Below are 14,441 nucleotides of genomic sequence, written 5' to 3'. Positions count from 1 at the left end.
CGAATTTAAACTTAACCTCATATTAGATCACGTCCTTGAAAACCCACTCTAATCTGATAGTCCTTCGCTAATACTCGTGATGTAAACTTTCCATCTATCCGTAAATAAATTTTGTACAATCACATTTGTGTTTGCTCAATTAATTGCGTAAAATAGTGAGTCTGTGAATTTATAAAAATGATATGAAAATTAAAAGATGAACAGGGATCAAAGTTAGTACATATGTTACTCTTTTCAGTACTGTAATCTTGAAAGATTTATTTTTGTTCTAGGTGTTCTCCTAATATTATATGTTCTGTATAGATTTATACATATATATATTCAGAAAATCTCCATGTATTTATAAACTTATATGGAATGGTTAATTTAATTAGACGAAAAAACCCTAAACAAACAAGGTTGAAGTTAGCTAGCAAACTATTTAAAATCATAACTAAGTAATCTTTTGGAAAATACATATACTAGAGTAACCTAACTTGAAATCAAACATAAAATTTTCAAGTACTCTTATTATAGCACCCAAAGACTATACGTAATACGCAAGTATAATAATACAAGGCGTTTAAATTGATAAAATACCATGTATTTTAAAAAGGGGGAAATCTCATAGAATAGTAACCAACTTTCAAAAATGTTCCAATTAGGTTACTGATGCATATTTTCCCCAAATCGGGTCACTAAATCTTCAAATCAAGTCTCACCGATTTTTGTGTACGTCAAGAAAGAAATGGATGATAAGATGTGAGTGTCGGAATTTGCAATATATGTAGTTAAATTTAAAAATTTTAAAAAAACGTTAATTATATTAAAATTTAAAAATAAAAAATAAAATTCACGTCGCCACTCAACGTCAACTTCAAAAAAAAGATAAAAAAATTTCCTATGTGAAACAAAAAAGAAATTGGCTAAAAAAACATGCTAAAACTTTTAATTTAATCAAACACGAAAGTTGAGTGACCTAATTAGAACACTTTTGAAAGTTGGTTACTATTCTATGAAGTTGTCCCTTTAAAACGAGCTGCATGTAAATGTATGTATCTTAAGTCTTAAAAGTATCTTACAACCAAAAGGTTTATATTCTCACGTCTAGTCGGGTCACAAAGTAAAATCTCTCTTTTCGTATGGTTATGCCGTTGGTTTATTGTAGCAACCTCCATATTTCTAGAAAAATAATCAAACTCAACATAACATATGTTCACACAATTGGCAATACTAACATCATATACGTAATAATGAAATTATATATAAACCCGTAAAACAGTGTAAGATAAAAAATATAATCCTCGAGAGAAAATAGAAAACAAATTGTAAAATGGACCACATTTATTAATTAGTTACAGAAGCTGGACTGAACCATGGTCCCCTTGAAATTTGAAGACTCTGGTCAGATACATACATGTTTACCCTCACGTGTGCGACTACGTCTTGTTCTTCTATGACAATACCTGACCTGACCTCAGGTGCCTCTGTCTCCCTTTTCAATTCCCACGTTCCCTTATTCTTTTTTTTTTACAAAATTAATTTCTATAAACTGAATTTATATATGAATAAAACGATTCTGTTCTTAGGTCTTATTGAACCATAAAATATTTACTTTTCGTTGGATAAAAAAATAAGTATTTTTTATTAAATGAACCTCTCATTTTTCTCAGCAAACGTGCGGGCCAAAAGACTAGTGGTGAAACTTGAACTAAAACGCGGGAAAGGGGGATCCGAATTTTTGGACAAACGGGGACTGAGCTTATATTTTCAGACGAAAACGAGTAAACTTACATTATTGAAGAAAAATGCCATCACTATCCTTCTCTTACAAGAAAAATGCCATCACTGTCCCCCCTGGCTGCTTGAGTTTATTTCTTATTATATATTATGATTACTTTTTAGCATAATTTGTTTTTCTCTTACAAGATTCAGGATTCATGTTTTATAAAGTTCCACATATGTTGCTAACACTTATTTATTTTTAACAACGTGGATATTAAAGTCAAACGTCCATGCCATCAAATCCATCTCACTTTTTTATTTCCATTTTCTTTTTGTGTAAAGTCACGCAGATTACATTTTTCATCTTTGTAAGAGTATTCTCATCCAATTTCCTATCTCCAAACAAAAAATTACACTAAAACTCATTTTATTTTCTCTCTTCATTTCAATTAAATAATACTTTTTATACCTTTTATCATTACCTTTTATCTTTCCTTCACTCACAGAAAATTACACTAAAAATATATTAAAAAATTATAGGGGATGAACAGTAACTTTTCAAATATACAGAAAAATCACTACTTTTTCTAAAATATAAAAACTCTTCACTCACAACACCCTAAATCACTCTCTAAATTATAAAAACACCCCTCACATAATATGAGGGGTTGAATGAGAATGCTCTAATACTATAATATAACGCCTTGTAAAATTTCGAATATCCTATTACGACATTTTATCTTTATTTCTGTTTTGATACGAGCTTTCTTAAAAATCAAGCATGTCAAATATAACTAATTTTTTTTCTTTTGTAGTGTACAAGTGATCAAAGCACAAACACATGTCATCAAAGTCAACTTGATCACAATTTTTTTTCCGGGTATAACGTGACTTTGTTTACGCTTTTTTCGTAATTCTATTAATACAATATAACATCTTATAAAATTCTAAATATATCATTGTGATACATTTTGATAAAAGCTTTGTTCAAGGTTGAAAGGGTTAAATATAATTTTTTTATTTATACCATGTTGAACCTAACTTATATCGTCCAAACAATATCATAAATTCGTAATATTTCCTTTTTCTTGGTAACATAAGCTGTATGCCTAAATTGAGTGCCAAAACCGTACCGATATCATGACCAAATGAATCGATATTGTCCAAACAAAATTTATACCAATAGTAGTATTCGTTTTTATGGCTTTATTCAATGTATAACACGTGTTGATTGCTATACCGAGTGTATGTATCGTGTCAATACTTTAGAGAACTAAACAGATACTGACTGAAAGCCTAGCCTACTCCATAACACATTAACACGGAAAATGCCACTAGTTATAGATAAAAACAAATTGAAATAAAACAAAATTGGGTAGATGGATAAGTGTGTTAAATTTGACAAAATGTAGTAGAAGACTCCGACATGGAAATAAAATCAGGGGCTGAGTAATAAATTTAAAAAGACAAGATGTGGTCTGACCTTTCACTTTCTCGTATTAACAAATAGGCCCCTCTTCTTTCCAAATACTCTCCACATATTACTCTTTGGTCTTTACTCTTTAGGCTTTACATGGACCCATGATTCCGTAAACGGTTTATTTGTATCAAAATGAAGAGTATCAATAGGTCAAGTCCAATCACGAAGTACGGATAAGGATGCTTCATCGAGTTCATAAATCTAATTAAAATGTAAAGGTCGTTAAAGAGTCTGTAGCCTACTAGTATCAAGGGGCTTAAAACTTTAAATAGCAGTGTTGTTCCTTAAATATTAAGGGTTCAAGTCCAATAGTAAACTAATGAGTAGGTTAATACCAGGATTAATGGGTGTGCGAGTTATTTGTGTTAACTATGATAGTGTTTTCTCAATTCCGCTCAACTACGTTTCTAATTTAGATACATACATAAAACTTTTTAATAAATGTACGAGTTGAGATCTTGTGTCTACAAGCTTTTCGATAGTAAAACTTCAAGCAACTTTATGCAATATCTATAATAACAACATAATGTAACTATAGTCGTTCATTGAACACAAAGAATACAAACGGCTAGAATCCGGAATTAAATGTAGTAATTATCCATTGAGATAAAAAGAGCCTCACGTTTATGTGTTTTCAATTCTAGAATGAGGTTTTGTTTTAACTTTTTATTCATATGGTTTGTAATAATTATAAATATAGATAAGTAATATAATTGGATAATTAGTTTTATTAAACGTATCAAGCTGGAGCCTAAAAAACTACTCATGATCTGAGATTGAGTTTTAAAAGTTGTGTTTGAACGAGTCAAGCTCGAACTCTTTTAAATTAAAAGGCCAAGCTCGAGTTCAGATGAGATCACGTTCAACTCAAATCGTTACATCCTTATATTATCTATGTAGGTTTATGTTGTGACTTGTGACTTGTGAGTATAAATTTTCTGGGTGGGGACTAGAGATTGGTTACTTGATTATAATTTATAACCAGAGAATGATTCACCGAAGCCCAACAACCAAATCCTGGCACTAGGCCCAATTACATTAAAGTTCAACTTAACGGATTGACATTCACAATTTGTATTCTAGGTGTATCTCTGTGTGTGTACGTCATGATTTATGCGTATAGACTTCTTGGGCCGTTGTTGGTTACGACAAGAGTGACCGAGCGGACGAGTAACAACCAAGGTCTGGCCATAGTCAATATTGTATTCTAGGCCTTTTTGACTCAAAATGGCTCGGTTTAGAAACCGGTTTGGGAGCATGAAAGGTCGGACCGGTCCAAATGATTCGGTTCGGTTTAAAACCGGTTAATCGGTTTAAAACGTTTTTTTCCCTCAAATCTATCCGGTTTTTAAAACTGATTTGTTAGTTCACAAGGGGAACCGTGATAGAATCGACGGGCTGGGATGATTTGGGACCCGGTTTGGTTAAAACCGATTTTCTTCTCAAACCGGACGCGTCGGTTTGCAGTGAACTAGTTCCAAACCAGTTTTTTTTGTACATTTCTAAGCCCAACCATGATTTTTTTCTTAAAGTAGTAGATTTATAAAGAAAAAAGTTGTTTTTGGGTATCTGACGTTGGACCAAATGGATTTTAGGTATCCACTATCTAAGATAGCTGGATTGAGTTTATCTCTCCTAGTGGCTTTCCATGTAAGCGACGACGAATACATCTGTGGTGACTGAATCGGTTATCTCAGATTGCTGGATCCAAGTGGTAGCACAAAATGAGACCAGCCATCTGAGATAGCTGGATTGAACTCCTACTTTATTCCTTTCACACCATTTCGCCATGTGGTGGCAAAAGATATTATAAATTATCAACCATCTGAGATAGCTGGATTGAACTTGCTACTTTCATTCGCTCCAAACTCATGGGTGTATTCCTTTGAAGAAGCAAATATGATTTAAAAGAATGCAGCTTTAGTTGATGGAATGTATCATCTATTGAACATTATTCTCACTAGTATTCTATGAAAAGTAAGTCACAGGAGTTGATAATTTTGATTCCACACACACACACACACGCAAAATACTTTTTCCCTGTATATTTATCCAACCATTCCATTTACACGTCTTACATCTTTCTCAAATTACTACCTCAAGTTCATAATATTTAATGGCGATTTGCACTTGTGGTCAGTATTTTGTTCCCACATCCTGGATTGATCGCAACCCGGACGTAGATTCTACTCATGTCCATGATTTGTAAGATTTATAATTTTCATTGTTAATCTTCATTTTCCAATTTTTTAAATTCCAAATATTTTACAGGGTCCCAAGTGTTAAAAAATTCTAGGTTGGATCGACTCAATCATGTGTGATCGTGTCGTCATTATTCATGGAATTTTGCGTTCTAAAAACATGCTTGAATATGAAGTTACCGTCCTTCTAGCAAAGCATCGTTTGAAGAACATGCTTGAAGAACAATTAATGAAAGCATGGAGTTCAATCTAGCTTTCTTACATGACTGATCTCATCTTGTGCTGCCATATAGCCGAATGATGTGTAACGGAATAAACTTTGATCCAGCCATCTGAGATGGCTGATCCAGTCACCATAGATGTATATGTCGTCGCTTACGTGGAACGCCATTAGGAGTGATAAATTCAATCCAGCTATCTCAGTTGGCTGGATACCTAAAATTCATTTGGTCTATTGTCAGTTACCTAGAAACCACTTTTTTCTTAATAAGCCTACTACTTTAAAAATAAAATCGCCCAACCACATTGTGTCGGTAATTCTAGTGTAATAAATGCCGATAGCCTCTTGGCCTAATAGCACCATTTGTATATCCTATATCAAAGTGATGCGTTTTTAAGTCCTATAAATTGAGCATAAGATCATATATATTTTAAAGGTGTATGGTTACTATTCAAAAAAATATATATATATAGTGTAAGAAATTATTCTATTTTCATTCAAATAAGATCCCTTATAAGCTCTTACTTTTATCAAAAATAAACACTCCTTCTCGCATTATGCTTGTTGAATCTTTTTGTTCACAAAACGAACATATTTATGTGCATTTTTTACTACTATTTTACTGTTCTCTTGCATAAGCGTACATTGCAATAAAGTAGAAATTAAAAAAAAAAACTTCTAAACAATAATAATAATAATAATAATAATAATAATAATAATAATAATAATAATAATAAATCAAGTAAAAAATGTGTTGTAAAATAATGGTAAAAAGACTGGTTAAAAGTGGATGAAAAGTGAAAACAAAGTTTTAATGTTTTAAGAAAATTAAAGTTAAAATGTGTATTTCAATTTTTAATAGCATGAGACTTAAATGTGGATGGCCCTGTCAAATGAGCCCAATGGCAACTTCATGGAGAAAAATATTGTTGGGCCTATATATGTTTAATGATGGACTCAGGTTTCTGACCCATATCCATTAGATGTGATAATAATTCGGAGTGTATACTCTTTCCACACCACCAATATACTTGTTGGGCCAATGAATTATTGAAGTATTTACATAAGCAGGTGAGGGATGAGAACAAGGTATCCGGGATCAAAAATTTTAAAAGAACACATGGTATTAATTATGTTTGTTTTCAAGAAACTATGTATGCTAACGGAATATACTTGACAGGCCTATTTTTATCAACGAGACAATATCATGGCTAAAGAAATCAAAGTTGAGTACTCTGCTATTCGATATCAACTTTGAAAATGCCTTCGATTCTCTCAACTGGAATTTCCTGTTTTGCGTCAATTAATCTTTCTACCACTTTGGGACTCCGATTCTTGTAATCGGGTCACCCACAACGTGGGGTCCATCAAGGTGATCCGCTTTCCATGTTTATCTTTTTTCTAGCCAAGGAAGCTTTCACAAGCTTTGTTAATAGTGCATACTAGGTTAGATCCCGTGTTACACACGGATGGAAAATATATAAAACTTCATTATCATTGTACTCAGTAAATCCATCAATAGCAAAACTATGATAGGGTCTGAGGAGGTTAAGATACCCCATAGGAATAGAGAGACTGCTTCAGGTGAGACCATATATATGTGTGTGTGCGTGTGTATGTTATATACATTTTAATGAATTGTAAACGTTAGATAGTCTAACATTATTATTGTTATAAGGTAGCACATTGTTATTTTAATTAAAAGAACCCAACATACAAAGACAAATAAAGAAAATTTACAATTTAAAATATAATTCTAAGTTATGCCACATATTTCTAGCTTATATCATGTAACAAAAAAGACATATTAGTTAAAACTTCATCATCTACTGAAAGTCATAAGTTTTAAACTATGAAGCGTAAACATGTAGATGTTATAACATAAGTTGTGTGTTACAAAAACTATTTTTATTGAAATTATAAAACATTTAAGTACACAACATAAAAAATGTTAAAAACATGAATATAACAATGAGATGCAATTATAATTTTTATAAACCGCGCGTTTAATAAGGCAATAATATAATCCAAACCTCGTGACTTAAGCCACCATTTCAATCCAAACATCCAGTCCAAACGTTCATGAATAATTTCTCAAAATCCCAAAATAAAATAAAATAACAAAGTCTCGAATTCAGATTTTTCTGAACACCCCTACGTATGACACAATTTAGAGTTTTAGTTGAAGGCTGCGAAGTGTTGAGAAGTGAATCTCGTATTTATGTATTTATAGGATTATTTCAAAATAGCCGTTAAATTAGAACACATACAAAATTTAAATATTACATAATTTAATTACAAATATTTCTTTATTGTAAATATTCTAAACATAATTTGAAACATAACTATATATTACAAAATTATTAAATTACATAATTATTTAATTTTAAAGTTGCTTAATTACTTTATTATTTAATTAACTTAAAAAATAACGTTTATGTGGAAAAAATAAGGTTGCATGTGAAGGATGCGAATGATAGTGTTTTGAGGTAAAATTAACATGTGAGAATAATGAGCAAAAAATTGATGTGATGTGTTGACTAGGTCTTCATGTGAAAAAATAACTAGTAGGGTTGTGAATAATTTGAATTATGTATACGTTTGATGCATTCTTTAGATTATGTCTAACTATTGTCATTCAGTTAAATTCAGTTAATTGTAATTTTCTTCCTAAATATGACATACCAATTGTGATTTCTTTTTTTCTTCGTTCTCATTGGTTACTATAAATTCATCAACCTTGAAGCAACCTACCATTTGATAAAATCACTTCTTGCGGGCACGTGTAGCAGAAAGTGGGGGTGTTCACAGCTCGAGTGAGCCGTGCTCAAGCCTCAATTAAGCCCGTTTATTGATCGAGCTCGAGTTTGAGCCTTATATAAGATTGTTTAGGCTCGTTGAGCCTTAGCAAGCCTAGTGTATATTAGGTATAACTCTTTTGGATTTTTATGTACTAGTCTCACACTTCAAAACTAGGCTCGAGCCGAGATTTGGCTCGTTTAAGTTATTACACACGAGTTTGAGTTGAGCTTAGAACTTAGGCTCGTTACAATTTTTCTCAAAACAAATAAAAATAGTTGAAAATGTATATAAATTTATTAATGAATAACCAATGAGCTAAACTCGAACTTTAAAAAATAACTCATGAGCCAAAGTCAAGCTCTCAAAAGTCAAAGTAAGTCAAGCTCGAGCTTCGCTCAGCTCATTTACACCCTTAAAATATGGTCGAAAAGTTATCGAAACATGTTCGGTTATTTTTTTCTATTATTATATAATTAATAAATAAATGATCCAACCAATGTCTTAAAAGACATTTATTAAATAATATGCCCCCACCCATTTAATTATTATTTTTTTAAACAAAAGATAACCGCATATATGATATAGTATTACAGTATAGTTTTTAAGATATAGACACGACTAGTAGCAGATATTGTCACTTTATGCTTTAGTGAATTAACTAGGATACTTGTCCGTGTAATACACGGGCGGAAAATAATAAATTTGTTAGGTAAATTTAGCATTTAACTTGTCACACCCCGACCAGTGAAGGCGGAAACGTCGAGGCGCGATATGATTGCTCATTGCACAATGACACTATAAAGTTATAATATTTAAACAACTCATTTAAATCCATATCATTACAAATAACACAACAATTGTTCATACAAAATGCCAAATAGATAGATAAACAAATAACTTGTTCTTTTATTTTCTAATATCCTAAAGCCAAGATAATATGTTTCTTCAAGTAATCCAATCAAGCTAACATCAAACCTGTAACATTGCATAAAATAGAGGTTGTCAACACGAAGGTTGGTGAGCAATTTTCATAGTTTTGGACAATAAGTATATAATATGAAATCCACAACTAGCATATGAAAACAATAAATAATAGCAACAATTTAGATAATAAAACCGTCAATAAGAATACATTGACGAACCGTCAATAAGAATACGTTGACGACAATAATGAAATCGTCAATAAGAATACATTGACGACACCTTTCTATATAGGGATACCATATATACTCGGAATTAACGTATGATCATACTTTGATGAGGCTACCCGCCTTAGCATTCAAGAATTTGCATATAATCATGTAAAGCATATAACACCAAATCAGGCATATATTTAAGTAAACATATACAATACATGTTGTGGTTTAAGACTCAAGTATAAATCATTTGAATTTGAATAAGTATGCAATGCCACCCCCAAAACGAAAAATGGAAAACGGGGGATGAAAAAGTACTCACATTAACAAGTAACTTGAAAGATAGTGTCGTGAATAATCGGAGGGATCGGTTTAACGAGCAAGACCTATATTAAACGAGTCTTGTGTTAGTAGGTAGTCTTGGAAGGGTTTAAAATAAAATACATGACAAATAAAGTAAATAAATAAAGTTTAGGATTTAAAATGTAAATATTTGAGAAATTAAATAAACGAGTTTTGTAAAATAAGTTTACTCGAAACCGGGTCTCGGTATTCTATTCATTAGATTTTTTTTTTTTTACTCAACCTATGTTAAGTAATAATGTGGGTTAAAATGCGATATTGCAAAACCCTTGGTTATAAGAATACCAAAACGAGGTTTAAACGAGTGTTCGGGTTTGTCGGTTCGAGACTTGATAATTGACCAAGCTCACAGTTAACTTCCCAAAATAATAAATGTTATGAGATAACCCAATAAAATCAAAATAGACTTAACCAAGTATGTATTTCTATTGTGAAGAACCTTAACGTTCGTTAAGCGAGTATACGACCATATCGGTTCGAACTTGTTATAAGATCAAGTTTGGTTACCGACATGCCAAGTATGTTTAGAAATTAACTAAAATTGATTTAAAATATAATTTTGAAGAAAAATATGAGTTTTGGTGGCTAAAAACACACTTGTGTGTCTTAAGCGAGTGAACTCGGTTTAGTTCGGTTTTTGGTTCGGTCCTTGACTCGGAATAAGACCGAGGATGGTTACCACATACCCAATTACCATGGAACTTGTAAAATAACTTATAAATAATAATACTCAAGTTTTACATTCAAAAAGTTAACAATAAAGCTTTTAAACAAAAGTTCGGTTTTTGGTTCGGTCCTTAACTCGGAATAAGACTGAGGATGGTTACCACATACCCGATTACCATGGGACTTGTAAAATAACTTATAAATAATAATACTCAAGTTTTACATTTAAAAAGTTAACAATAATGCTTTTAAACAAAAGTTCGGTTTTTGGTTCGGTTCTCAACTCGGATGAAACCGAGGCTAGTCACCACATACCCAATACCATGGAACTTGACAAATATGAACAATAAACTAAAATATGTAGAAGTTAAGCAAGTATAACAAGTTATATGGTTAGATTTGTTAAATATATAAACAAGGACTACAAAGTCCTCCATGTAACCTTGCCTTACTAGCCCGACATTTCAACCGGCCGAGATCGGAGAAATGAAAGACCGAAGGTAAACAAGGAGTGTATATTATATATATATGTTGTAACATCAAGCTTTAAGTATTGAGAAGTTAGTTAAAATGAAAGATTAGCTTATGAAGAACAACCTTAGAATTCAAGAATTTGAGAGATAAATGAAGAAATGAGCTAGCACAAATGAAGAAGATGAGTGTGTATATATAGGGTAAGTTGAATGGGTTTTTCATAAAGGGTGTTTCATGAAAATGGGTTGGTTATAGACCCAAGAAAGCACAAACTGCAAATGGGTCCTTCAAGTCTCCATTTTGGTAGTTTTAGTCCCTGGAGTTTGTTTTGAGTGTTTTCGGGGAATTTTAAGAACCGAAAATGGTGTTTTTTTTCTCCAACAACTGTAAAACAAATATTTAATACACAATTCATCATTTTGATAATATCGAAAGGTTCGGGATACAAAACAGGTCGGATTTACATTAAGAATACAAGTATAAAATAACCCGAAATTGACAAATGTCACATAACTTATTATTTGTAGCCTTGAAATTAATAATTTTTAAACTTATAATTATAAGGTTAACCTTGAAAAAACATAATATAAGTTAAAAACCTAACAATTTGAAAGTAATTAATTTTTTAAATTAATAAGTATTACACAATAACTATTTATGAAACATTTATTTTATTATTTGTCATTAACACTAAAAATCTACTATTGATAACTTTAAACCATAAAATAATATTGAAATTACCATTTAGATGTGAATGTTTATTATAAACCATCCAAGTTAACAACTTTTTTTTTTGTAATAAAATTACATCTCCAAATATTTATATTACTTAAAACATCATACAACATTTGCAAAACTTAAAAGCTAAAGGAACCTTTCGGAAAATCCACTGCTTTAGCTTGAATTCGATTCCCCTGTATTCAACAAAACTTAAAAATTAACTGGTGACAAACTTTATTTGAAATACAAAAAAAACTTAATAGTTGATTTAAAAAACAAGTTAGCGGATCATGAATAATATATACAAATAATAAAATAAGGAATCATCAAAAAACCGAGGAATATTATATCTTTGTTTTAATAATTACCATACACTATCGAAAATATTGTTATACTGTAAAAGATTGACTTCAGAAAGTTTTGCAATAATCTTAATGTTATATATTTGAAATATATTTTTTAGTTGTTTTTCTAAAATAAAACGTTAGTTAATTATCACAATTAAGAATGTCAGTTACATATGTTAACTTTGAATTCTAGTAACAAAAGAGTTTAAAATTGTAAAAAGAAATAATATTTAGGAAATTGAATAATAAAAGTCAATTAAGTGATTATTGAATTTAATTAATAAAGAATTGGGTGGAAATATTATAAATAATAATAGATTGTGTGGCATCATATACGGATAAGCTAGTGATGCCATGTGAATAATATGTTTTGCTTTAATAGTATAGTTAGATTAGATTAGATTGCACTGAATTAGTAGATATACCCTCAGCTTTCCCATAACTCATTTTATAAAGCCTTTTGGTAGATGTAAGGTACCAGTTCGGTACAATCCCACTGTTGAGTACTCGGTACCAAATGCTTAGTACTTTTGATGCTTTATATAGGTTGTCCAAATAATGTAATAATTATGAAATGTATAAAAAAACAAAACTGTCTAAATCAAGTAATCAACGATTGTGAGTACAATATTTATAACAGAAAATGCAGAGGAAAAAGTTGATATGGAACTTTGAAAAGAACATATAATAAAAATAATCATTTTCCTTATTTTCTTTTAAACCATTTAGCTCAATTCTAACATGTCATATTAAACATGTGACAGTTTTATTGTTAATATTTTTTTTTCTATTGTGTTCAAGTGTTTATCCAAATTGTATACGTTTTCTTTTGATTTCCCTTGTTTCTTATAAATATTAACAAGCATGTTAAATCACTACTAATTTTATTGTTTGTTTTTGTAATTTACTTAGTGTGATAATGGTATTGAATTAAGCTAGCTAGTTGGACATGCCTTACAAGGATATATACCGAACCGGGCCTATAAATGTACGGGCTTTAACCAGATGGGCTTGATGTATTTTAATACAATCACAATTTTTGAGGGGTGGAATTATAAATAGTAATTTGACCCAAGTATAACCGTATTATCACCTACCCCTTCATTCTCTCTCTATATTTCCTCTCGCATTTGTGTTCAAAATGATTTAGTTTCGTAACTCAATCACTCGAATTTGGCTTGTGGCGTGGGCCAGTAGCATATATGGCAACCACAACCGGATCATTTCTTACCATTGCTTCCAACACAGTCTCATATTCTTTTGTGACCTTCGCACAGCATGAAATTCTAGCCACTCTACACATCGGCAAAAGAATTATACAAGCATTTCAATTAAAAGAACTGATAGTTTATTCAACAATAAACTACATTAATTTAAGTTTAAAAACTTGCATCACCATTAAAACAATATACATCAACATATATCACCAAATCAGCTGCTTATTAAAAAACAGAGCATCTTCAATCTAAATATTTCGTCAAACCCGTGTTGCACACATTATATGATATCAATTAAAAACGTTCAACCATTCAATTGAATAAACAAAAGCTGTGTGAACTTAAATCAAAATTAAAATGTTATCTCTTCCGCTTCTCCGGTTGGGCTACATAGGGATATTTTTTCGGAGTACACGCGACCGCCGTTTTTTACAATAAACATCTCGGCTTTGAGCGAACTGCCCGGATTAAATCCATGATTGAATTTTTTACTATCCTCACAATCAATAATCTGCTGTTTGGATATTCTAACCCTTCACTGTTCAGCAAGATACACATGAGCTTTGATGGCACCTGCAAGGGCGAAAACCCAACAAACAGCCACAAACATAAAAAAAATATATATATTAAAATAATCAATAAAAAATCTAAACCTAGATATTTAGGTAAAATAGTTAATATAAATTATAAAGCAAACAACATTAAATCCAAACCTAGATATTTGCGTAAAAAGTTAATAAAAGCAATGTTGTGTTGAAAACTGAATGATATTAAACAATATAATATTAAAGCAGACAAGGGGTTATTTGGGATTCCTTATTTTCACCTTCTTATAATTTATAAGTCATAAGTTACAAAAGTGTAATTTATCAACATTTCCTTTCATATAATAAGAAAACCAAAACATTTTTTTTAACTTATCATAAGTTATAAGTATAAGAAGGTAAAAATAAGGAATCCCAGACAGCCCCTAAATCTAAACTTAGATATCTACGTAAAAAGTTAATAAAAACAATGTTGTGTTGAAAATTGAATGATATAAAACAATATAATATTAAACAATCATACGTTGTTTTCGCTGATCTTTCACGAGACCAAAAGCATGCCTCCA

The sequence above is a fragment of the Bidens hawaiensis genome, unplaced genomic scaffold, assembly GCF_021521415.1.
Source record: "Bidens hawaiensis isolate Kalapana, Puna unplaced genomic scaffold, B.hawaiensis_p1.1 tig00006520_1, whole genome shotgun sequence".
Classification (NCBI taxonomy): Eukaryota; Viridiplantae; Streptophyta; class Magnoliopsida; order Asterales; family Asteraceae; genus Bidens; species Bidens hawaiensis.
Note: the sequence above shows the minus strand (reverse complement) of the source record.